The sequence below is a fragment of the Tribolium castaneum genome, chromosome 5 (assembly GCF_031307605.1).
Source record: "Tribolium castaneum strain GA2 chromosome 5, icTriCast1.1, whole genome shotgun sequence".
In the NCBI taxonomy this organism is placed as follows: domain Eukaryota; kingdom Metazoa; phylum Arthropoda; class Insecta; order Coleoptera; family Tenebrionidae; genus Tribolium; species Tribolium castaneum.
In genome coordinates this window covers 14,225,742-14,249,554 of record NC_087398.1, presented here as the reverse complement: position 1 = coordinate 14,249,554, position 23,813 = coordinate 14,225,742, and the positions used below count along the sequence as shown (strand labels likewise).

The 23,813-nt window shown below is 29.6% G+C and overlaps 1 protein-coding gene across 3 annotated transcripts in view; it reads right to left on the bottom strand.

Moving 5' to 3' along the window:
- Positions 1 to 23,813, bottom strand: part of Pde9 (Phosphodiesterase 9) — a 177,714-nt gene that overhangs the window by 81,566 nt on the left and 72,335 nt on the right. Inside the window, exons 1-2 of one of the 3 annotated variants that reach the window (XM_015979850.2) lie at positions 19,469 to 19,644; positions 19,362 to 19,391 (exon numbers count right to left, since the gene is read on the bottom strand). The exons of 1 other annotated variant lie outside the window; for it this stretch is intronic. The gene's annotated coding sequence lies outside the window, so the exon portion shown is untranslated. Of the gene's footprint in view, positions 1 to 19,361; positions 19,392 to 19,468; positions 19,645 to 23,813 lie in introns of those variants that run through there. One more of the 3 variants, XM_015979849.2, reaches the window with a different exon arrangement.

The following is a 23,813-nucleotide window of genomic DNA, read 5'->3' as shown; positions in this document are numbered from 1 at the left end:
AGTTTTTTCTTACAGCATTTTTTATTGGCGATTAATTTTGTATTATGTCTTAAAAGACTAACAAAATTAAAAAGTCATGTAAAAATTAGGTTTTCAAGACTTGAGTTGTTGGATTGGATTTTATTAATCTTTACCTGAATTTTAAATTTTATAAAAATCCGTTGATAAATATCTGAGATATCAGGCTCGAAAGTCTTAGCTGAGACACCCTGTATTAATTGTATTATTATAAAATATTCAAGGTAATTCTTTAAATAATAAGAAAGCAATATGAAGTATTAAATGTAGGTAATTATAATTATTATTTTTAGTTGGATCTAAAAAAATCGAAAATTAACCATAATTGACACATTCTTTATATGTACAGCGTGCTCAAAAACTGGCGCACCAACTCAGTGGTACGTTATTGAGAAGCAAGTGCAGATTACTGGAAAAATGATGAAAAAATTCCTAAAGTCATATTTTAAAAAATCTGGAGCTACAAACCTATTGTGTTAACTTCTTTAGTTTTCATTATTTTTTTATGTTTTTATGTTTCATACCAGGTAATCGTTCCGTAATAAAACGATGAATACTACTTACTATCAAATTTTAGCAGTTTTTTTAATTAAAAAAATTTAAAATTTAACCAAAAAATCACAATGTGTAGATGTCCCAACACTGGGAATTATTTCCTAGGAAACCATTTCAAAATTAATTTATTTTTATTGTTGAAAATCCGTTATTTATCAATAACTTTAATACAAAGAATTTTTTTACTATTTTTACCTTTATATATAACCAGTTCTCTACCACACACCATTGAGTTGGTGCGCCAGTTTTTGAGCACCCTGTATATATAACTTATCTCGGTCAAAAAAAACATCAAATTTTAAGAATTTGATAATAATTTCAACCTTTCCTAATTGATTATTGTTCATGTGTTCATGAGTTTATAAGTAGCTATAAGTAGGTACCTAGTTTTTATATTATAATAATAATTATTGCAGTAGAATCTGTCTAGGATCGTAATAGATAAAGTTTGCCGTTTCAAGAGTTCAAGAAAAAACGAACGATGTTAGTATATAAAATATTTACTTTTACTGGTTGTCTGAGTAGAGAAAAATTGGTTCTTTTCAGAAATTTCATTGAAATAAAATAATTAAATGCGACAAATTCAAATTCCAGAACCACCTGAGATCCTACACTCTTTTATAAACAGTTCCCATAGTATACTTGTCCCTATACTTGTATTATACAAAGGAAGTTTAAAGTAACACTTAAAGGTTATATGAGCATCATTGTAATTTTTAATAAATTTTCTAACAGGTTTTTTACTAATTCAATTTTTTTTATTTTGACTTTCCAAACTTTATGATATTATAAGCCGGTTTACAGAAAATTTTAATTGCAATCAAATTTTAATCGCGATTAAATAATGCATTTTAAATGTCAACTTAATTCGAATTAGTTTAATTCTGAATTAAATATTAATTTCTCTTTCTGTCAATCGACCCTGTGTGTTACCTTAAATTATTTTTAATATTTATTATTATTTTTACTGTTTTTACTAGTAGATTTCTTGATCTTTCTGGTAAATATAGCTCATAAAAGGTAATAAAATAAAAAGCTCTCAATAATAATTAGCTGTTTCAAAACTATAAAAACGCCAACGTCGCATTTTCTCTCAAAATTAGCTGTTATAAATTATTCATACACTTCAAGGAAATAATAGACGATGTTATTTATAGTTTCAATGAGAGATCTGATCATTAATTACTATTTTACAATTTTATCGATCTTATTTAAGAAAATAATTTGGTAAAATGCGACGTAGGCGTTTTTATAGTAGTGAAATAGCTAATAGGTAGGTACAGAACAAGCGGTTTATCTTCCTGATCTTGATTTATTTTGTAAGAAGTGATGGTTTTCATTTTTTTTTGTTTATGTTAAGTGAAGTGACTTATCATTCTATTTATTAAAAAATTAAAATAAAAAACCGTCATTGTTTTCATAAAACAAGGCAACAACAAAAAGCTGAAGTTTTATTTTATTGTTTATTAAATTTTTACATTTAGCAAAAAGCTAAAGTATTATTAAAAACAGTGAAAAATGTTGGTCGCCCTATAAAAAAATTTAAAGTTGTGTCATTAGTTAAAGGAAAATTTTTCATAAAACTGAAAATTTAAGGGTTGTTGTTATTACAGCAAATACCAATAAAATTCCTTAACGTGTGTGTTGAATTTTAACAGCTCTCCAAAAAATTTATAGAATATAGAATTTAATAGAAATTGCAAAAAAGTGCTACAACGAACAAGAAAAGGCTAAATTTATTAAAGTAATGATTTAATGATCATCAATCCAGGAACATTACTCGGTATCTTCCAGTCTATTTTAAAAATACATTTGCATACTTGTATTCACCTAAATGACTCAATGATTTTTCTGAGAATTAGTAGGTCGTTATGAAAATCATATTCATTCAAAAATTAAAAGTTTGTCGAACGCTAAAACGTCGATACGATTTTTGGTTCAATATGACTTGTACTTAGATCATCTTCATGTTTTTCCTTATTCCAAATCGTCGATATTACAAATACTATGTACCGTCATTTTCTACACATATTTTTATTTAACAAATTCTTACATCTTCCTTAATCCTCATTAAAATCAGATTTCTTATATTTTCCTTTAAAACACACACACACACACACGAGTTCGCTAAAACCGCAAAACTTTTTCCACATTTTTTAATAATAGCACATTTTAATTTGTGTCATGTTTAAAGAGGAATTAGCCACAGTATTTTCTAAATTCAAAGTTACGTAGAATCTCTAAATGTCGTTGGATTTTAAGAAAACAGTAGTTTTGTGATTTTAATTACATTTTGGTCCATGGGTTATATGTTATATTACACTACAACGACTTTTATCTGATTTCAACAACATGGACAAAACATTGAGGTATTGAACGTAAATGAGCAAGAAGAAATATTCACTTTGTCGAAACTTAAAAGCTCGCGTAAAAGCTCTCCTTTTTATAGAACACATAGTATGTGTTTTTTTGTCATTCATTTAACTGGATAATTCACGTCGTGGGATGTTCACTTCAATAAGCTTATAATATACTTTTAATTATTTAATAATTTTTAATTATTTTAATTATTTAAAATTATTATTTATTTATTAATATTTATAATTATTTATTTTAATTATTTATTATAATTATAATATTATAATAAATATTATAATTATTTATTTTAATTATTTAATAATTTAAATACCTACATATTGAAAATTAAATTACTGTTTTAGTAAAATACCAACAAATGAATTACCCACTTAAAATTATTAATCATTCCAATGTATTCATAAATAGGAAACTAGGTTACACATTTTTAAGAGTGATTTTCCCCTGCATTAAGTTTGATCGAAACATTTCGAAAAACGTCAGACTTATCTAATCAGCCCTTGTCCAACGATTCTCGTCTGTTTATTAAAAACGTCGTTGTCACTGCGATTATGCTAATGGATGCAATGAAATATGTCACACATCAGCTGATTGCATATGACCGGCGTGTTTATTCTGTAAATGGAGTTAGTCAACTGATCCAAGCTTGCAAAATATAGAAAGCAGGTGGTGGAGACAGAGACACCCCCATACGCAAGCTCTGCATATTTATTAGGAAGAATATGTGCAGCATACCAATTACGACCCTGCAAAACGTAATTCCCCTATAAACAGCGTGTAAAAAATTTGCAAAACATTTCCACGAATCTAATTCGCGTTATTTCCGGAGCACAATATTTTCCAAGATCTGACGGACGGTCAGAAAAAGACACTTTGCACAATCTCCCTTCACAAGGAGCTTCGAATAAATTTGATTTATGTTCCGGGAATTTACATATGGGCTCAACGCGATATTTTTCAAAGAGGATCAAATTCGCTTTTTACCACCTCAGCGATTTATGGCCCGAAAATTACTAATTCACCAAAAGATTTTTTCAGCTTGAAGTTGAAGACAGCAACTTAAAAGTATTTAGAGATACTTGTGTGCTAACAGGATAAAAATTGAGCCGACTGTTCTAATCAATGAATCAATTTGAATAGAACGTCAGGTCTTGTTTTACAAACTGCGTTGTGTTTTTTATCGATTCAGATTTTGTCTCGTTTTGTTGCTAACTCATTATTTCAAAGACATTCGGATGAAAAATTAACCGTTTCATTTTAGAATTGTTTGAAGTTGAAAAAAGCAATGCTCTTGTATTGATTGAAACGCGAAAGAAGGGCTGTGTGTACTCAATGTTATTGGTGTTGTGATAATTTCCTCTAAAACATGTAGACACTTCGTCGTTCTATACAACTCTTCCTTTGAACGTTTACAAATTTCACTAACGAATCACTTTACGGTACTCGGCTTTGAAAGCGAGAAAAAGGCAATTTGAGCGGTATGTCGCAATCAGAGGACTTAAGAGGTTCAATGTAAAGGGGTTTCCATAATTAATTTTGTGGTAGATTGAGAATTAATGTAAACACAGTAGAATCGATAATATATTTTGGGTTAAAAGTATTCAGACGACTCAATACAACTTCATATTTTTTTCGTTACAGATGAAATTTGTAACAATTTAATATTAATATAAAAAATATTTAAAATCGGTAAAAATATTTAACATATCTGACATTATCCGCATGGTAAAATTGTTTTTCCAAATTTGCTGTAACGCCTCTTATTTGTGCACTTATTTTAAAATATTTGACTTTCCTGAGTAATTACTACGGATATCTTAAGGTTAGGATATGAAACGACGTACAAGTAACATGTTCCCGTCCTCTATAGTTCTGTTAATATCGCCAGAGAGCGCAGTTGTCCCATGACCGTTCGTTTTCAGAACAATGAATTTGAAAAAATCGTTGTACTTGCATAACGGTTAACACAAGCGAACAAACAAAATACAGACAGATAGAGCATTAAATTCTCAATAATAAGACATAAACATAATGCAAAAATTTTATCGCAAACTATATTTTACAAAATTGTAAATTTTTAACAAGTTTCACTCTTCATAAAATTTTTCAAAACGGTGCAAATAGAGTTGCAGATGCAAGAAAAATGTTGGGAAGAAAGTTGTAGAGAATCAAATTTCCTATAAAAAAGTTTCCGAGACCATATCCCTATCTTCAATCATTTAGGCCACAAAGTCGTTCAAAGACGCTCAAGAGACGAATTTGCTTCATTTTGCCGGTGGTCAAGTTAATTAATACCTAAACCGTGGAAAATAGAAATATGTAGTGTCGCGGACTTTTTTGTGAAAAAAATAATTTTTTACAACGTTGTTCCTTACAGTTTCCAACCGTATTTGCAGTGTTTTGAAAAATACAAGAGAGAGCGCAAAATTTAAATTTTCAATAATTTTTTTCTCATGTTTCTTATAAAAAATGTAGTCAGCTTTTCTCAGTCTGTTAAAAGTGCAAAGTTATGTGACAGAAAGTAAAAAAAAGAAGACTAAAACATAAAAGGGCATTTTTTATTAAAACAGAAGACAGCTACATAAAAAAATAGTAAGTATTAAAAAAGGGATATTGTTGAGTATATGTATTAGAAAAAGAAGAAACGCGAAAATACAGTAATAAAAATAAGAAACAAATTTGAAAAAAAGAACATATTTTAGAAAAAAAAGTCAAGAAACACAGAACAAATCACAGTAAATTAAGAAAGAGTAAAGGAAAGAACTATGTGAGAATCTAATTACGAATGAGAATATTGTTATGTTTGTAACGAATAAAACCGAAAAAATCAAAAAGGCGAAAAATAGTTTACATAAAAAAGAACATATTTTAGAGAATAAATCAAAATAAAAAAAATATAAAACATAAAGAAAGATAAAAAGGAAAGAAAAATCAAATAGGTAACAATAAAAAATATAAAAATAAAGAAAACAAAAAGAGTTATTAATGAAAGAAATGGTAAAGAGAAAAATATAAAGATGAAGAAATGAAATAGCAAATTTAGTAACAGCAAAAAATCGTAAAACTAAACGAAAAAATAGTTTCGAAAAAAATAAGAAAAAGAAATCAAACGTCGGCATAAAAATACTGAAATAAAAAAAAAACGAAATGAAAAAAAATTACGAATTGGTCAAAATGGAAAAGTCAAAATAGTATTTTCTAAGCTGAAAAATAGTGTCAGAAAAAAAATTAAAATGCGATGATGCGATGAATCAGTAGTAGGTATAAACAGAAAAATATGAATGAATAATAAAAATCGATTAAAAAAATGCTCAAAAATGACCAAAAATGTGTTCAAATGACTATTGTAGTTTCTGAGTACTGATTTCTCGGCAAAGTTGTTTCAAGTGTAGGATTTGTCTAGATTTGTGTTTTTTATTTTCGAGATTTTCAATGTTGTTTATTCTTTCGTTTTAAGATTCGACGCCTTTTTGCATTATTTTGACAGATCTGTCACTTTGACGGCATTTACAATTTAAATAAAGCGGCACATTACGTTGAAATTTTATAGGTGACTTGATGAACAACCATTTTTGAACACATTGTTTAATAAAACACTCTACTACTTTAGAAGTAAAAAGAAAGATTGACCAAGTGATGAACATTAAAAGAGACTAAAGAAATTTACAGAATTAAAGAAAAGTCAGAAAGTAATAAAAGAAGAATAAAGACATGAAAGAGCATATTTTATAAAACTAATAAATCTACACGAAAAAAGTTACAGCTTTTTTTTTTTAAAAAAGGCACCATTATTTTATTAATACCAATGGTTCATTATGAAACCCTATATCAACAGCGAGAAGGTAGTGCTGAAAATTTTGCCATTTTTTGTAGCTCACGTTGTATAAGTGAACAAAATGACAAAAAATAATAACGAGCTGGTGTTGATTATTATTAGCATGGAGCTAAAATTATGTAGTATTTATTTATCATGCCGTTTGCTCAATATATTTTGTACTTTTCCAAGTAATCCAAAACTCTAATAAAAAATTTCTTCAAGTCTTAATATGAGACAGAAACTTCAAAATTGGCTGAAATAAACACAGACGTACAGACGCAATGAGGGAAAATTAAATCAAAAATGTTTTTCTGTCCTTTGTTGTGAACATAAAACCTAAAAGGACTTTTCAGTTATTTCCTCTTTTGAAAGAAAATATTAATTTGTTTTACGAAAAACTGTTATTTTGTTTTAGTAGGTTTGTTGTGTTTATTTTTTATTTTATAGTATTATTAAATAGGAAATGTACCAATTTATTTTCGACTTGGTCTCATACTGAGAGCGCATACTGTCTCATATTAGAAATCCATTTTTAATTTTCAAATTCAGGCAAATTTCACGACAAAATCAAATTTTTAAACAGAAATACAAATTCAAATCGTTACTGCGTTTTCCTGAGGAAAATAGGTATATCCCCCCTTCAGAAAACGTTCACTACCAAAGAAAAAAATTCAAATCAAAAAAACGTGAATTTTCAGAAAAGGTGTCTCCTAATAGGCTTCTTCACCTGAAGTAAAATAACTAATAAGAAAATATGACCGACTTAAGTCTCTTAATTACTCGTCATCATCATAAACTAATAACTCACAATAATTTGTCTAAACAAAATCGTTTACTTCAACAATTTGCGAGTCGAGAGTTTTACGATAAAAAAACAAATTATTTCCGAACACTTTTATAGACCAAGACCACCCCTTAATTGCACTTTCCGAAAATAGCATTTCCAATGCGAATTTGCATTTGAAAATTCAGTTTCGTTTAAGGAAGATACTTCGCGCGATAAGAAATCGCATCAAAGCGTGTTAAAAATCCAGAAGGAATTTTTCCCCGGAATTTCCAGCTATTGCATTCCTTCAGAAAAGAGCGCATCCAACTGATCTATCAATCAGCAAAGACTTTTCTTTGTCCGGAAACGCGTTCTAAAATCGCGAAAATAAGGTTATGATTTATTAAAATTCGACATTTAATCGTTCTGTAAAAAGAAATTTATGAATATCGTTCGGAACTTTATGTCTCCCTTGTCATCCTTAATTTGCCGGCCACTAAATCTACACTTGTGGTTTTCGACCGGATTTAATTCTTGCACTCGGGGGAATCGAAAGCACTAAATAATTGTAAACGACTGCCTCAATAAAATTTGCAGTGTTGCGCCGCTTCCAAATTGTAATCATTTTTTCATTCAACAGTGTGATAATTATGCCAATTTTCGAACACAAGTGATGAGAAATTTAAGTCGCAAATTCGGAACAGCGTCAGAAATGCATTTTGCTCCGATTAGACTCATCAGTCATCACTTGCGGCGAAGCTATCGATCTGCTCGAATACAATTTGATTGCATGTACTTTTAGGCAACCTCTGATGGATTATCTAATGCTTAAAACCACATACTTGGAGGTGCTAATAGATCAGAGCAGCTCATTACAAAAAATATTTTTTTATTCAGTTTAAACTGTAAAACCTGGAGCTTATGTTCGTTAAAATGCGATCAAAACTGCATAAACTCTTCGTTTTATGGCTTGTTTATTTGATCGAGATTTTTTTGAACACATAGGAAGGCCTGCTCTATTAATAACACATGTGCAAAGGTAGAGGGCTTAATTGGACACGTTTCCTCATTGTTTAATTAGTAAATTGAAGTTTATTGATTCCCCATTTAAATAATTATCGCGCAACTGAGAAAATTTGGTTTAGTTTAGTTTAGGACCACTTTTGTAAAAATATCTGCTTGTTGGCTTGGTTTTATAGAGGCTGTTCCATCTAAATCCCATATTAAAAGTATTGGAAGTTCTTCTAATAAAGATATTTATTCGAAAGTGGATACTCAGGCATAATCTGTTAAGTTCTACTTAATGAAAATATTTTCAAGATGGCGGCACTTCCGGTTATACCTGAAGTTGGTATCAACTTTCTTCTTTTAAATAAAAAGCTATGTTTTTTACTGCGTTTTTGGATTAGTTGAGTTACTTTAAGGAAGGTTTTATGAGCTTTCCCTATACCTAAGTTTAACCGTTTTCGAGATAAAGTAAGTAATTACAATATCGTCACGCTAAGCTTCTATAGATATTTTCTCTTAAATAGTCAAATTTAAAAAAAAGTTTTTTGGGGTACAATATTACTGATACAACCTCCTAAAAAGTTAAAACAGGAACATCTTCCTGGCATATTTGTACATTCTGTGTGTTTTTTTAAAACATTGCAGATTGGCGATATTGTCTCAAGGAGGTAAGTAATAACGCCACATAATACTATTCTTACAAAACACTATTTTTATCCAACGATTTTCAAAAAAAGTCAACTTTTCAAAAGTAATAATCAAACAACTAAACATAAACAAAAGTAAGAAAGAATTTGCAGTATTAACGGGCATACCGTTTCTAACCGCTGCTAGAGCATGCTGCATATTTTCTTCAGACAATGTTCCTCTGATACCTTAGTTGCGGTTCCTGACTTTATTCATGACGATTATGTAAAAAATCCATGAACTTTTACTAGCAATGTAAAATAACAAGAAAAATAAATACACGTTTTGGCGATATTACAGACACTCGTACTTTCAAACATTTTGTTTGTTTACTTTGCAAAAAAACATCAAATTTCAAATTTTCCACCACTAGGGGATGACATATTCTTTACTAAAAGCAACTGTTTTTTACAAAAAGCACTTATCTTCACAAGTTCTTCGCTATTTCCCCGTAATATTTTACTACAGCGCCCTTCACGCAACACTTTAAGCGGTAAATGCTCTGCCAAACTTAAATCTGTGGTCAGAATTCAATGGTTTTTGAAATGCAGTTTTTTTTATAATTGCGAAAATACCCAAAGAGTCACCTGTCATTTAGAAGCCAAAAGTTCTTAAATTTTGGCTCTTGGGGTAATTGCCAGCTTGACGATATTGTATTCACCTACCTTATTTAAGATTTTTTGAAAATTTTTGAATATGCACCTGTCACTTAAAAAATGGGTAACTCTCTTAGTTTTAGAGATTTCTAATCATATTTGGAAAATTAGAAGGGAAAGCTTATATCTGTTCTCGAGTGTGTTCAGAATTGGAAAAAAAAGTTAACAAACCCAAAAATTTTAAGGTTAGTTTAAACAACTTCAAGTACTCATAACTTAATTTTCAAATGAGATATCTCAATTTTTATTTCACTAGAAGGAGAAGAATTCTTTTTTGCATAGATCTGTATTAGCATCCCCTATACCAATCTGTGATAATTTTCAAATTATATTAGTTTTTTTGACATTGAAGAAGATTTCTTAAAAAACTTAAAAAACGTACAAATTAAAAAAAAATCTACAAGTCACTGAAATTGCAGCGAAAGTATTCATAAAAGTCATAGACTTTAAAAAATCTTTTAGCTTTCTTTTAAAAACATATAAAGGTAAATTACAAAAATTAGTTGGCAACATATTATAAAATTTAGTGCAATTATATCTTGTAACTTAAAAACTATTATACTTAAGTATAGAGAATGTACCGATCGATGCAGAATTACAATTTAATGAAATAAAACGTGGAGCATTTCATTTGAAAAAATTAAGTTATGAGTGTTTAAATTTTAAAAACTTAACTTTAATCATTTAGGGTTTGTTATTCTTTTTTAAAAAATTGAAAACATCAAGGGCAAGATCTAGGCTTCCTCTTTCAAACTGAGCTAAAAAATATTTCCAAATTTTAAAAAATGACAGAATTATCGATTTTTGAACTAGAAGATGCAAATCCAAAAAAATTCAAAAACCCTAAATATTTCGTAAACGGCTAAATTTAAGTTTAAGGTACATTTATGAAAATTACCTTTCCGGTATAACCGGAAGTGTCACCATTTTGAAAATACTTTCATTGAGCAGAACCTAATAGATTACGGTTGGATACAAATTTTCAGATGACTATCACTATTAGAACTACCAATACTTCTAGTGTGGGATTTAGACGGAACACTCTGTATAAATGTTAATTTTGTGCCGTAATAAAAGTTGCGATTTATTTAACCAAATAACACTGGAACCGAAATATCCGTAAATAATTATTTCAACCTACTTGAACATTTGCTCCCAAGTAATTTACAACTCGCTCGATCACTAATTAATTTAGTGGAGTGCCCTTCATAAAGCATTTTCAACCGTGAAATATAAATTTGGCGAATATAAAAATTGCAATTATTCGAAACATCTTGGCAATTTAAATCTCATAGAAGCGGATAAGCACTTTTGCTTTATTTACGCGGAATTTCCAGCGACCCTTATCTAATTAAACTGAAATTAAATTTAATTAGGGCGTGAATCGGGGTGAGTTTTGAATTTTAAATTTAGCCAAAGAAACCGTCATTAAGCTTAATACAATGATTATCTATCTAAATAAAAAACTTTCAACACCTAATTCCGCGCCGAGAGAGACCCTTGTAAATTACTCCAGGACCTTGTAAATATTCATTAAGCACAACTAATCAAAATGACAATAATGAATGTGGAAAGTTTGAGGCAAGATTTCCGAATTTTCTCGCGATTTTTCTCGTGTGATTTGTGGCGATAAATAGGAAAATTTCTTTGCGGACAAGTTAAATTTAACGAATGGACAAACAACGGAAAGAACCGACACCTACATCATTTTATTTAATCCTACCCTAAATAATTTTTATTTTGACAAGGTGAAATAACAAAACGTCTGTTGTTACGTTCATTATTGATCAAAGAGTATTACTTATTAATACGAACGTATTTGTGCGCTGTGTAAAGTAGGGTAAATATGTTTTAGGTAAATTAGTGTCTCCTCCAGTCAACTGCCTTGCAATGAAATGTGTACACAATGATGTCAAAGAAAACATTTTGTAATTGATGCAGCTTCCGGCGTTTACACTGCAGTATAGAGCGTGTTCCGTCTAAACCCCACATTGGAAGTATTGATAGTTCTAATAATGATTTTTTATGCAACCATGATCTTTTAGGTCCTGCTCAATGAAAATATTTTCAAAATGATGACAGTTCCGGTTATACCGAAAATCGCTATTAACTTCCTTATTTTAAAGAAAGCTATATTTTTTAATGCGTTTTTGGAATTATTAGCGTTATTTTATGGTAATTTTCATAAGCATCATACCTAAATTTAGCTGTTTACGAAATATTTAGGATTTCAATTTTTTTTTAATTTGCACCTTCCAGTTCAAAAATCGATAACTTTGTCATTTTTTAAAATTTAGAAATATTTTTTAGCTCATTTGAAAAAGAAAGCCTAGATATTTCTTTTGGTGTTTGCCAATTTCTAAAAAAGAATAACAAACCCCAAATGTTTAAAGTTAAGTTTTCAGAACATTAGGCACCCATACCTCATTGTTTCCAAATAAAGTGCCACAAATTTTATTTCATTAAATCGTACAGATTTTAATTCTGCATCGATCTGTAATAACATTCCCTATTCTTATGTTTAATAGTTTTCGAGTTACAATAACTTTTAATTAGGCATAAACCTTTTTTCATAGGTTGTGTAAAAAAATAAAAATGCAAAATATAAAAAAACATAAAAACATAAAAAAACATTAAAATTCTAAGAAATTAATGTTTTTTAAACCAATATTCAATCTATTTTGTTTTTACAGGAAGACAACACAATTTTGAACAGAGTTTGTCGTTTGTTTAATCAGAAATGTTACTTTGGCAAAAATAGATGTGATTAGTAAGAACTTTTCTACAATGTCACAAAAAACAATATAACTTACTTATCACAGTTAGGTATAGAATGCTAACACAGGTCGAAGTAGAAAAAAAAATCTCAATCTAATAAAAACAAAAATCATAAAAATTAAGACATTCCATTTGAAAAAATTCAGTTATTCAGTTAACTTATTTTCCAGTTTTGAACATACTGGAGAACAGATATAGACTTCTCTTTTAATTCTCCAAACACATATGATCTCGAAATCTCTAAAACTAAGACAGTTACCGGTTTTTTAATGACAGGTGCAAATCCAAAAATTTTCAAAAGTTTTTGTACAGGCTGACCCAGGGGTATGTAATCGGTCTATAACTTTTTTGGTAATTGAAATATTACTAGGCTGTTTTTATTATACGATAGATCGACTTAAAGTCTACAAACTAAAAATATTTGTATTATGCACAGGATGTTGTATACAGCGTGGTAAGCCAAAGTTATGTTTTTTTAAATGGAACATTCTATATATTTTTGCATAATTGGAATCTACGCAAAAAAATAATGTAACTTTATATTTTGGAATTATTCATCAAAAACACCATTTTTTTTAAATGGAACATTCTATATATTTTTGCATAATTGGAATCTACGCAAAAAAATAATGTAACTTTATATTTTGGAATTATTCATCAAAAACACCATTTTTTTTAAAATCACAGCAAAGTCGCCTATGAATATTTTCCGTCAAATTTGCAATAAAATTCAGAATACTTTTTAGTTTTAGCAAACAGACGACTTTTAGTAAAGCACACAGATACAGAGTGTGCCAAAATGCAAAACGTTCAAATAAAACATCCTGTATTTCATGTATCGATAACATTTTTGATAAGTTCCTAACGGTATAGGGTTTGTATAGCAAATTTAAAATATTTTTCAAGAAAATGATTTTATTACAAAATAATTTGTTATCTTAGAATCTGATAAGTCAAATGATAATTTATTTTTTGATATGTACTAAAGTAACGAATTACATTAGTAATCTAATTATTATTTGAAATATAAATGAATTTTGCTCATCAAGAATTAATAATAAAATAAATAAAAAAGACAAAACATCTTTGAACACTTCAAAAAATATTTCAAATTTGCTATACGAACCGCATATCATTAGAAAGATTATGGAAAATTCTATCGATATGTGTAAACAAATACATAGTGTTCCATTTGAAGAAAATTAGTTATTCAACTTTTTACGTTTTGGCACACTCTGTAAATTATCTGCGTGTTTAAAGTAAAAGTCGACTATTGGTAAAACTACTGAGTTTTTCTGTAGCAAATTTTTCTGAAAATATTCACTGAAGACTTCGCAATGATTTTTCAAAAATTGGTCTTTTCTATAACGAAAAGTTGAATAATTCCGAAACGAAAAGAGATAGATCCATAATAATTTCTATAAAGTTACATTTTTTTGCGTAAAATCCAATTATGCAAAAATATATAATGTTCCATTTAAAAACATGTATTCAACACCCTGTATACAATAAAAATATATTTAGTTTGTGGAATTTAAGTTGATCTATCGGATAATAAAAACGGTATGGCAATATTTCAAATAATAAAAAAATTAGACCGATTACGCACCCCTGGGTCACCTTGTACATCTCGAAAACGGTTAAACGTAGATATAGGAAAAGCTGATAAAACGAACTTAAAATAACTCAACTAGTTCAAAAATGCAGTGAAAAACATAGCTTTCGTTTAAAAAAAGAAAGTTGCTAGCGACTTCCGGTATAACCGGAAGTGCCGTCATCTTGAAAATATTTTCACGGATTATGACTGAGTACCAACTTTCAAATAAATATCTTTATTAAAACTTTCAACTTTCAATACATTTTAATGTGGGATTTAAACGGAACAGGCTCTAGAATGAACGGTTTATTCAAATTTTCACTTATTTGTGATTGATTTACCAAAATTGCTGTAGTTCAATTAGAGTACACAGAGAGGTTCTATTAGACAAAACGATCCACTTCGAAACAATACCAAAAGTGTAATTTTCCCAAAAAATAATTCCCTAGCCCTAATTACGAAGCAGTCATCGATCACGATATAGTCGCTCATAGCTTGATGGACATGGAGTTCAATTAGATTCCACTAAGAAAGAAATTAGTGAACACATTAATCATTTGTGACAATAATTGCTACTTCTGGGCTTTTAAGAATTGATTGCTTAATCGGGAAGACGTCTAACCCCTTTCAGTGTCAATTTTTTTAATAAGGGAGGAAATCATTCCAAGACGTGTTCTTTATTTTTAACGTCTTGGATGTAAGATACCTTTGGGAAATTGGATTCATGCCTGCCATTTCCTTTTCCTTTTTTTGTTATCTTGTGCTTACCTTGCACGTCAGTGTGTGTTTGTGTTGTGTTAACAATTTAGGTTAAAACGCGATGTTTGCGTAATGAATCGAATCAAATCAAATCAACTTTTATCGAAGGGATTATTACAGCGTTTGCAATTATTATGAAGTTTGTCAAATATGGATTTCTGGATTCAATTAGGCGCAACTGAAATTGATTAAGGCTAAACATATAAGCCTTGGACCCTTCCAATTCAATTATCACGAGGTGATTTCGGGATTATTTAACGGTTTAATAAGGAACAAGCTGGAAAATGTAAACAGTCACTCGACTCCTTATTAAATAAATTCCGAAATCTTCTTATTTAAAGGTCGATAAACCGCACATAACATTTTCAATAACAACCCTCCATGGCGACGATATTCTTTTTTACTGCTTGACAAATAACATGTAATGAAACGACTTTTCCCGCGTTATTATTATATAGGATATAAACCGTCTAAATTATTATCGCGCTGCCAAATTACATTTATCATGTTTCGAGGAAATTGTCTCGATGGTTTATCGATAATCATTTGCCAGTTTGGACCCCCAGAATTGTTCCGAGTTATTAAAGCGCGAAAATTACACGGCGTGGGATTCATCAAATTAGGTTAACTCCACCAAAGCATATTTGGCGCAAACACAACCAAATTCAAACACAAAATACAAAAGCTGTATAAATCGCTGTTGTGTGCATTTAAATCTCGTCTTAAATGGAAAGTGGAAAAAAAGAAGAGATAGTTTTAAAAGTATGGTTAACACACTGTTTAAACAGACAACTTTACAAAAGGAAGACGGAAGAAAAGAATCTAATAAAATAAATTATTAGTCCAAGTATATGCAGATGGATTTGTTGCACTAGAACATCCTCTTTCACTAAAAAACAACAAAAACAGAAACAAAAGACACAAAAGTGTAGCAACACCGTCCTAAGCAAGAAATTTTGCTGTTCAAAGAAATCCTGAGAAAAACAGCCTTCAAGTAAACGCAAAAACTATTCAAAAAGCCGTTTGAGTTCTACGAGAACAAAGAGAAAAATGAATGGAATGGCTAGAAAAAAACTGTCAATTATCATCAGAGGAGAGAGAACTATTATTAATTATTAAGCACACTAGCATCAGTGTTTTAAGTAAACGATAAAATTTACACAAACTGACAAAATTCAATAAAACCAGTTTTGAAACAGCTGCTATGGCAGAAGCCAACGTTTTCATGATGGCACCCAGTGGTATGAATAATTGTCCATATAAAAATTAAAATTAATATCCTCAATTTCTGAACATACCACATTTTTGTTTAACTATTTCGTCATAGAAAAACACAACAACATTATACAGAACGTAATTTCTCTAATAATTTAGATTTGAGTTTCTCCATCTTACACTTATGTATATCTAAAAGTTTTCTTTTTTTTTTCAAACCTTTATATTGAATTGACTAAAATTTTGTTAAGATCCCTATTAGTACACTGTTTAAGTCATCTTAACTAAAAATGTCCAAAATTGTGAAAAATCTGGATCGCAACCTGTAACATATAAGCAAGAACACAGTGCAACCACTTTGTTCGGTTTTTAAATAAACACAGAGGTGCTTCAGTTGTATAAATTCTTTGTGACATACTTTCAGCTTAAAATTTGTATAAATTCAGCGTAAATTGAAATCTTGGAAAAGAATGAGACATTTTGGCAATGGTACGCAAATATTCTTTCTTTCTCTAAATCACCTAACTGAAATTAAACTGTATTATTTAACGTCTATTAGCTGTTTCAAAACTATAAAACCGCCAACGTCGTATTGTTTCTCAAAGTTGTTTATAAATTATTGAACACTTGTTACTTTTAATGAGAGATCTAATCATTAACAACTATTTTACAATTTTATCATTCTTATTAAAAAAATGATTCGGTAAAATGCGACGTTGGGGTTTTTTTAGTTTTGAAACAGCTAATATATGATAGTTAAAAAAATAACAAAAATTTTGAACAACAAGGTACTATCGTATTCATGAAAAACTAGGACAGTAAAATTTTTGATAGTTTAAATTGTATGAAATAACTAGGACATTTTGCTGTCCCAGTTTTTCGTGAATACGAAAGCACGTTCAAATATCGTGTCGGTTTAGTTAAAAAATGAAAAAAGTATCAATTTGAAGAGTTACAGAAAAAAATTCTTGATTTAAAATAAAAAAGTTAATAAAACAAAATTTCAATAATAGTTTTTACTTTAAACAGGTTAGTCATTTGTACCACAATGGTTGTTATGAAAGTGAACCGAAAAACTGAGATTGTTTCTGTTTAAAACTGAACCAAAGGTGGTTCACAAAAACGTAGACGTAAACGTAAAGGTAAGTTTAGATCTATAGAACCGAAGTCGTTCTAGAATGATTGTACAACACAAAATGCAAGTGGCTAGACCGATTTTTATGAAGTTTAAAACATTAATTACGTGTCAAAGAAGGTTGTAAAAAAGTAGGTAATAAAATTTGGTAATTTAAGATATTTATTCCTACTGTCCTCTTATTAAATCGTCCTTACTGGCATAAGACAATAATCAAGTAAATTAGGTTTTTATAGTATAAATTCTTAGGTACCCAAAAATTCTGTAGATACAACACCAACTTTAAATGTTTTCAACTATTTAGAGAGCATTTAGGACTTTGTGACTTAGGAACAAGATAAAAAAGATGTATAACATAAACAGAAAAACGAAAAATTTGCAGATAGGACATTTTAGTTAAAAAGAGCAGCCTAATCCTTACAATATGAAAAATAAAACATAATTTTTATTGTAATTAATTACATTACATAAACAAACAAAGAAATAATAAATAATTAATATTCTTTATTTTTCTAAAGCACTAACAGACCTAATGCGAACTGTTTAATATCTACGTTATTTGTCATAATTTCAGTAATATGTGTTATAGGGAAAAAATACGTTCTACAAATTTAACTCAATTATGGTTACGTGTGCCATAACAATGTTACACGAACTCGTTAGGACATCAACAAAACAAACTTGGATTTTTATCACAAATTATAGAGTTTGAGGAATGCAAGTAACAAATAAATCTTGGCTTAAGAATATTTAACATATTTAACTTTCATTTCCTCTTTCATTCACATTCATAAATTGGACGAAAAATTAAGTTTTTGAGCACCCTGTATAAGGCAATTGTTTTTTTCATGTAGTACTATCCTTTCGTAATGTAACGTCAAAATTTTATCAAATTCGATCAACTAGTTTGATGAATTAATTTTTAAAAATCTTCAAAATTAAATGACAATACAACGATAAAAATGTATATAATAAAATAACATATATTTTTAAAACAATTGTAACTCCCAGTTTCTTGAACGATTTATCGTTAGATAAATTTTATCGGTTGGATAGTTGCTAAAGTAGAGATGATCTGATAGGTGTTTTTATAGAAATTACGGAACCGATAAAATTAAAATTAAAAATAACAATAAAATAGCATAAAATCAATAGCTGAATTATTAGACTATCTGATAAAATATTCAAGTTATGTAAAGAACCTTTTACTGTATCTAACTCTTTTCAAAACCCATTACATAAGGGTATCTTTAGAAAAAAAGACCCATAATAAAGAGTTCAATATATTTTTTGTTTCTTTTTTGTTATAAAGAATACAAGAGTCTTTTCCATAACCAAAACTCAAGGGGAAATAATGCTGAAATTCAAGAGTCTTCAATTTTTAAGATAATTGTACCAATTGAGCATTCTGATTCTAAGGATTTAAAAGCTATTTGAAAAAAGACCATTCCCATTTTCGTTTTCTAAAAAAAATACTGTGCTAATTAATAAAAAGTCAAAAAGGTGGAATCTGGAACGTCAGTACTGCAATGGTAATGCTCTTTCTTAGTTGTAAAGTCCAAATTTCCAAGAATGTTTCAATTTTCATTACTTGCTGCAGACATCAGTTTAGAAATTTTAATACAAAATAATCAATTTTTAAGCAAAAAAATCTCTAATTTTGAGATTATTGGAATTGTTGCGCAAACTGCCTTTTTGCCACAGTCTAAATAATTTCCCCACATTTTCCCGATCATCAGTTTTCCCACTTTATCAATAATTCGTCGCTCGACTTCCCCATTTCCCGAATAATTATCACGCGAAAGTATCGAGATAATCCTCAAGGATTACGGAGAAAAATTAGGCCGGGATTAATTAGCCTGCTATGAATATTGTAATTGGACGCAACCCTGGATGTTTGCCTTTCATTGCAACATCGAAATCTTTTCATCATACACACACAACTTTTTTCATTATGAATATGCAACAGCATTACAAAAACACAACAATCTTACCCACTCGCTGCTGCCATCCTACGCTTCGATCTGAAACAGAAAACAGTCCAATAACATCTACGATATTATTTCCAAGTTTTAGGCAATTTCGGAGAATTGAAGCTCACTTTAGATAATGGCGATTTTGCCATCAAATCTAACGACACTCTTATAAAATCTGGAGCGCCGCTTTCTTCAAGATTGTAGTTTATGTCAATATAAAAGGGTATCGTATATCGCCTCATTTATGCCACGTAAAAAGGCCAGATTTAACGCCACACGGAGAAACACAATTCAGCCAACTAGCAAACATCACTCACTACTCATATTTTAATTAATTTGAAGTTTAGATTAAAACATCTAATCAGGATAATCTCAACTTGTTATTTATTTCAGATTTTGATCAGCCGTTCGTTAGATATGCAAAATAAACAATTAGTGTCTCACAACGCAGCTAATTTGCAACTGGGACTGATTTAAAATTAGTCAAAAGTTTGTTAATTAAAACTTGACATTCCCCAACCGGACACCTGATGCTGGAAGAAATAATTAGCATCTCAGTATCTACTTCTTTAAATAATTTGGGGCGAAAATAATCGCCTTGATTAAAAAGAAGTGAAAGAAAATCCGGGCACTCTACAAGATTCCCTCTATCGATTAATCTTCTCAAGACAGAAAATCCATTCGATAAAACGTTAACACGACTTTAAGTTAACCAAAAAGTAATCAGTGTTTGTTAAACCTGAAACGTGATGCCACTTCAGCAAGCCATTCTGTCTCCTGGAGAGCTTGTGAACTCGGCATTCCACAAGCGTAATTAAATAAAGAGCCGGCTTGACATAAATACAAAAATCAAGAGTTTTCACATTAATTAAGCCAAAATTTTTGTTGCTTATTTCGGGGCATTAAATATGCAAACAAAAGCAAACGTTTCTTTGCTGCGGCAAGTCGTGCAATCAAACCCTCCCGAATGAATACATAATATTATAATTTGCGTTTTAGTTACATTGTAATGTAAAATTTCCCATATTCGTGGCGGAAATGGCGTGCCTGAAATATCCGTCATTGTGCTGGAAAGGTTGATACACAAATTGAAAATTGCTTAATCTAATCTGCTCGGAATAATTTCAAAAAAGGCGGCGTTTTGTGATTTGACAGTTTGAATCGAAAATCGAGAACAAAACGCGATTTATTCCATCGCAAGCGAGAAAATTGCGCATCATTGTTATTGCCTTCAACAGAGCTTTTCGCAATTTCATGATGCAAAAAATATTACACGTGTTTGAACAACAATCAAGCTGAAACGAATTAAATACAAATATTTTTTCATAATTCCTCGTGAAAATGTTTGGAGAGTTGCTTGCCTCTAATTCGAATCCATTACGCTATTACATTTTGTACTTTATAATAATCCCGCTGTTAACACAGCCTGAAAAAACGAAAAACAGATCCGACTCGAATTTAATATTTTATCAGAACGTGTTGAGGCCAAAATTGCGATTTTATCTCGTGGCATTAATGACAAGAACTTTTTACTTTGCAGAATTGTGTTATCGAAGCCTACAAAAGTTATCGATTTGGTGATATTAGTTAGCTTTATTGGGTTTCTCAATCTTATTTCAAAAAAGTAAGGGAAAACTCGATTTTAAGATAGAAATTGTATTTCCAGAGATTTTTTACCGTTCCAGTTATTCCGCTGTATTATCTTTGTCGAGCTTTCCAGCGGTTTCATTTAATTTAATGACCGCTCTTAGCAAAATGCCGCAAATACGCCGTGAAAACGCAATTTTTTGATATGAGGATTCCGATGTATTACACATTCGATGCTTCATCGACGAAACAAACAAAACTCGGACCAATTTGTGCCTTCAAACTCGGCTTGTGCTTTGCTTTTTCATTGTTTTTTATAATAATAATAATGAAATAAAAACCTGTTTACATTTTTAACACTTTTAAGAAATCTGAAAAATTACAAAAAACACAGAAAATGCATAAAACGTTCTTGGAGCGAATTCTTGGAACCAATAAGCCATTATGTTTATTTTTCAAAAAATTCATAAACAAAAAAACTTAGTGAGTATATGGTTAGAAACATCAGTCATTTTACCTTTTTTTACACTCATTTTATACCTTTAAGGACTTTAGAGAGTTTTAACACAAAACAAAACACAACACAAAAATCATAAAACTTTCTTAAAGCAAATTGAAAAACAGTTCATTTGTTAGCAGAACATGTCATTAACAAACTTCATGTTGTTATAGTTATTAATTCCTTAGTTATTGGCAAATATCTAACCAAAAAAAATCATAAATTTCCTCAAGAATCGAAAAAAAGCAAACATTCTAAGTTCCTACCAACGGAGACTTTTTAAAATTTTAACGGTTTTAGAGAATTTTAGAAACGAAAAAAAATTGTAAAATGACCTTGAAGCAAATTTGAAAATAATTAATTTATTAGCATTGGTTTCGAAAGCTACAGGCTGAGTCTTCTGGCAACATATTTGAAAGTATTTTTGCTCGTAATTTGCAACACTGCGTCCGAATTCGATTTTTCTTGACAATTATTTAAAAATGAAAATCATAAAACGTTCCAAAAACAAATTGGAAATCCATTGAAGTTTTATCAATTTTCTAGAAAACTGCAACACAGAACAATGTTTTTTTTCTTCAAAAGAGATTAAAATAGCTTTCCAGCGGTAACAACTTAATGGCGTATAATTAAAAATTCCAAAGTTAATTGCAAATACCTAATGAAAAGCGATCAAAAATTTCGACAAAAATTAAAAAAACTTAACCATCTTAAAACCGACCAACTGAAATTTTTACACTCTTTAAGGGTTCTAGAAAGTTTGAGAAACAAAAATTTGAAAAAAAATTATAATTTGTTAGCAATTTTATCGAAAAATTTTAACTGCAAAACATTGGTCTTCTCTTTTCAAACGAAAGTATAATTGAAACAGGTTTCTAACGAACACAGACTCAATGGGACCATGGTTAATAATTCTGCAGTTATTGACAGACGACGCTCCGGGTATCGAAAATCGACTAAAATCTTGGCAAGAATAAAAGATTCAAACATTCTAAACCGAAGCAGTTCACATTGTTTACAATTTTAAGGAGTCTTAAGAGTTTTAGAAATATAAAAAAGTGAATAAAACGTGGAACACAATTGATGTTTTAGCAATTTTCTTGAAAACTGCTAGTCACAAATTTTTTTTTCAAAAAAGATAGCTAATTGAAAAAGCTTTCCAACGATAACAACTTAATGGGGTTATAAATACTAATTCTAGAGTTATTGGCAGATAATCAAAAAGAGACAAGAATCGAAAAAATCAAACAACTTAAACTGAACCAACAGAGGTTTTTACAACTGTTGAGAGCTCCAGAAAGTTTTAAAGACATAAAAATAGTATCTTATACACTAAGAAAAAGAAATTCAAAATGATTCCTAAGGTGCACCTGAGGAATAATGTAGCATTTCCTTCCAAAGGAATACATAATACTTTTTGCACGAATTAAATTTAAAAAACCTAAGAAATATGGCATTAACAAAATTTTGAAATCAACATAAAATAAGCATTTTCTTCAAATTACACTAAAGCAATCATGAAAATGTTTGTTGACAATGAGTCAACAACAAACGTTTTTATAACAATTAGCAAAAACATCCCCAATGAAATCTAGAAAACAATACAAAGTCGCTTATGATGCATCAAAATATTGTGTTGTAAAAAGCAAGTAAAAAGGTAGAGTACTGAGAAAATAAAATGTTGGCTTATTATGGTGAACTTTTAACAAAATATAAATCATCGAATTGATGGGCTAATTATTCCATGATTAGTTTCTGCTAATCCACAAAATTACCTACTGGCATTTCTTAAACAAAGTTCTGTTGAACCCAGTCCACAGAAATCTAATATTTTAGCAATAGAACAAAAAGAATCGCTCTTATTAACAGCCAATGATATAAAATTTATAATGATTAAGAAGAAATATCATAAAATAGCTACTTCTATACTAATTCAGAATACAATTACAAATTCATAGATTTTCAAACCTTGCAGGAGGGACAAGAGATGAGTTCATCTTTTAATTACAATTACAAAATTACAAAAAAGTATTGATAATCCAAAAATAAAGTTTTTGTATACCAGAATTTCCCATTAATGATACATAATAATCGCCAAACAGTGAATTTAAATAAAAATAAATAATTTAATGTTGAGTTATTTTAAGACATTTCTTATTACTAAGGAATATTTACTCCCATCCTTAAGCTCATTTCTCTCCCAAGGAAGACAACTTTAACTTATGTCATAATTCCGACAAGAAAAGTTGATTTCTACTCCCCGTAGTGCAAAACAAACGTAGTAAAACATCGTTGGAGCAAATTCGAAAATATTTTTTTGCTGTAATATATGTTAAAACTGGTTCATTATCAATTCTTTTAAGTAGATAAAATAGCACTTAACT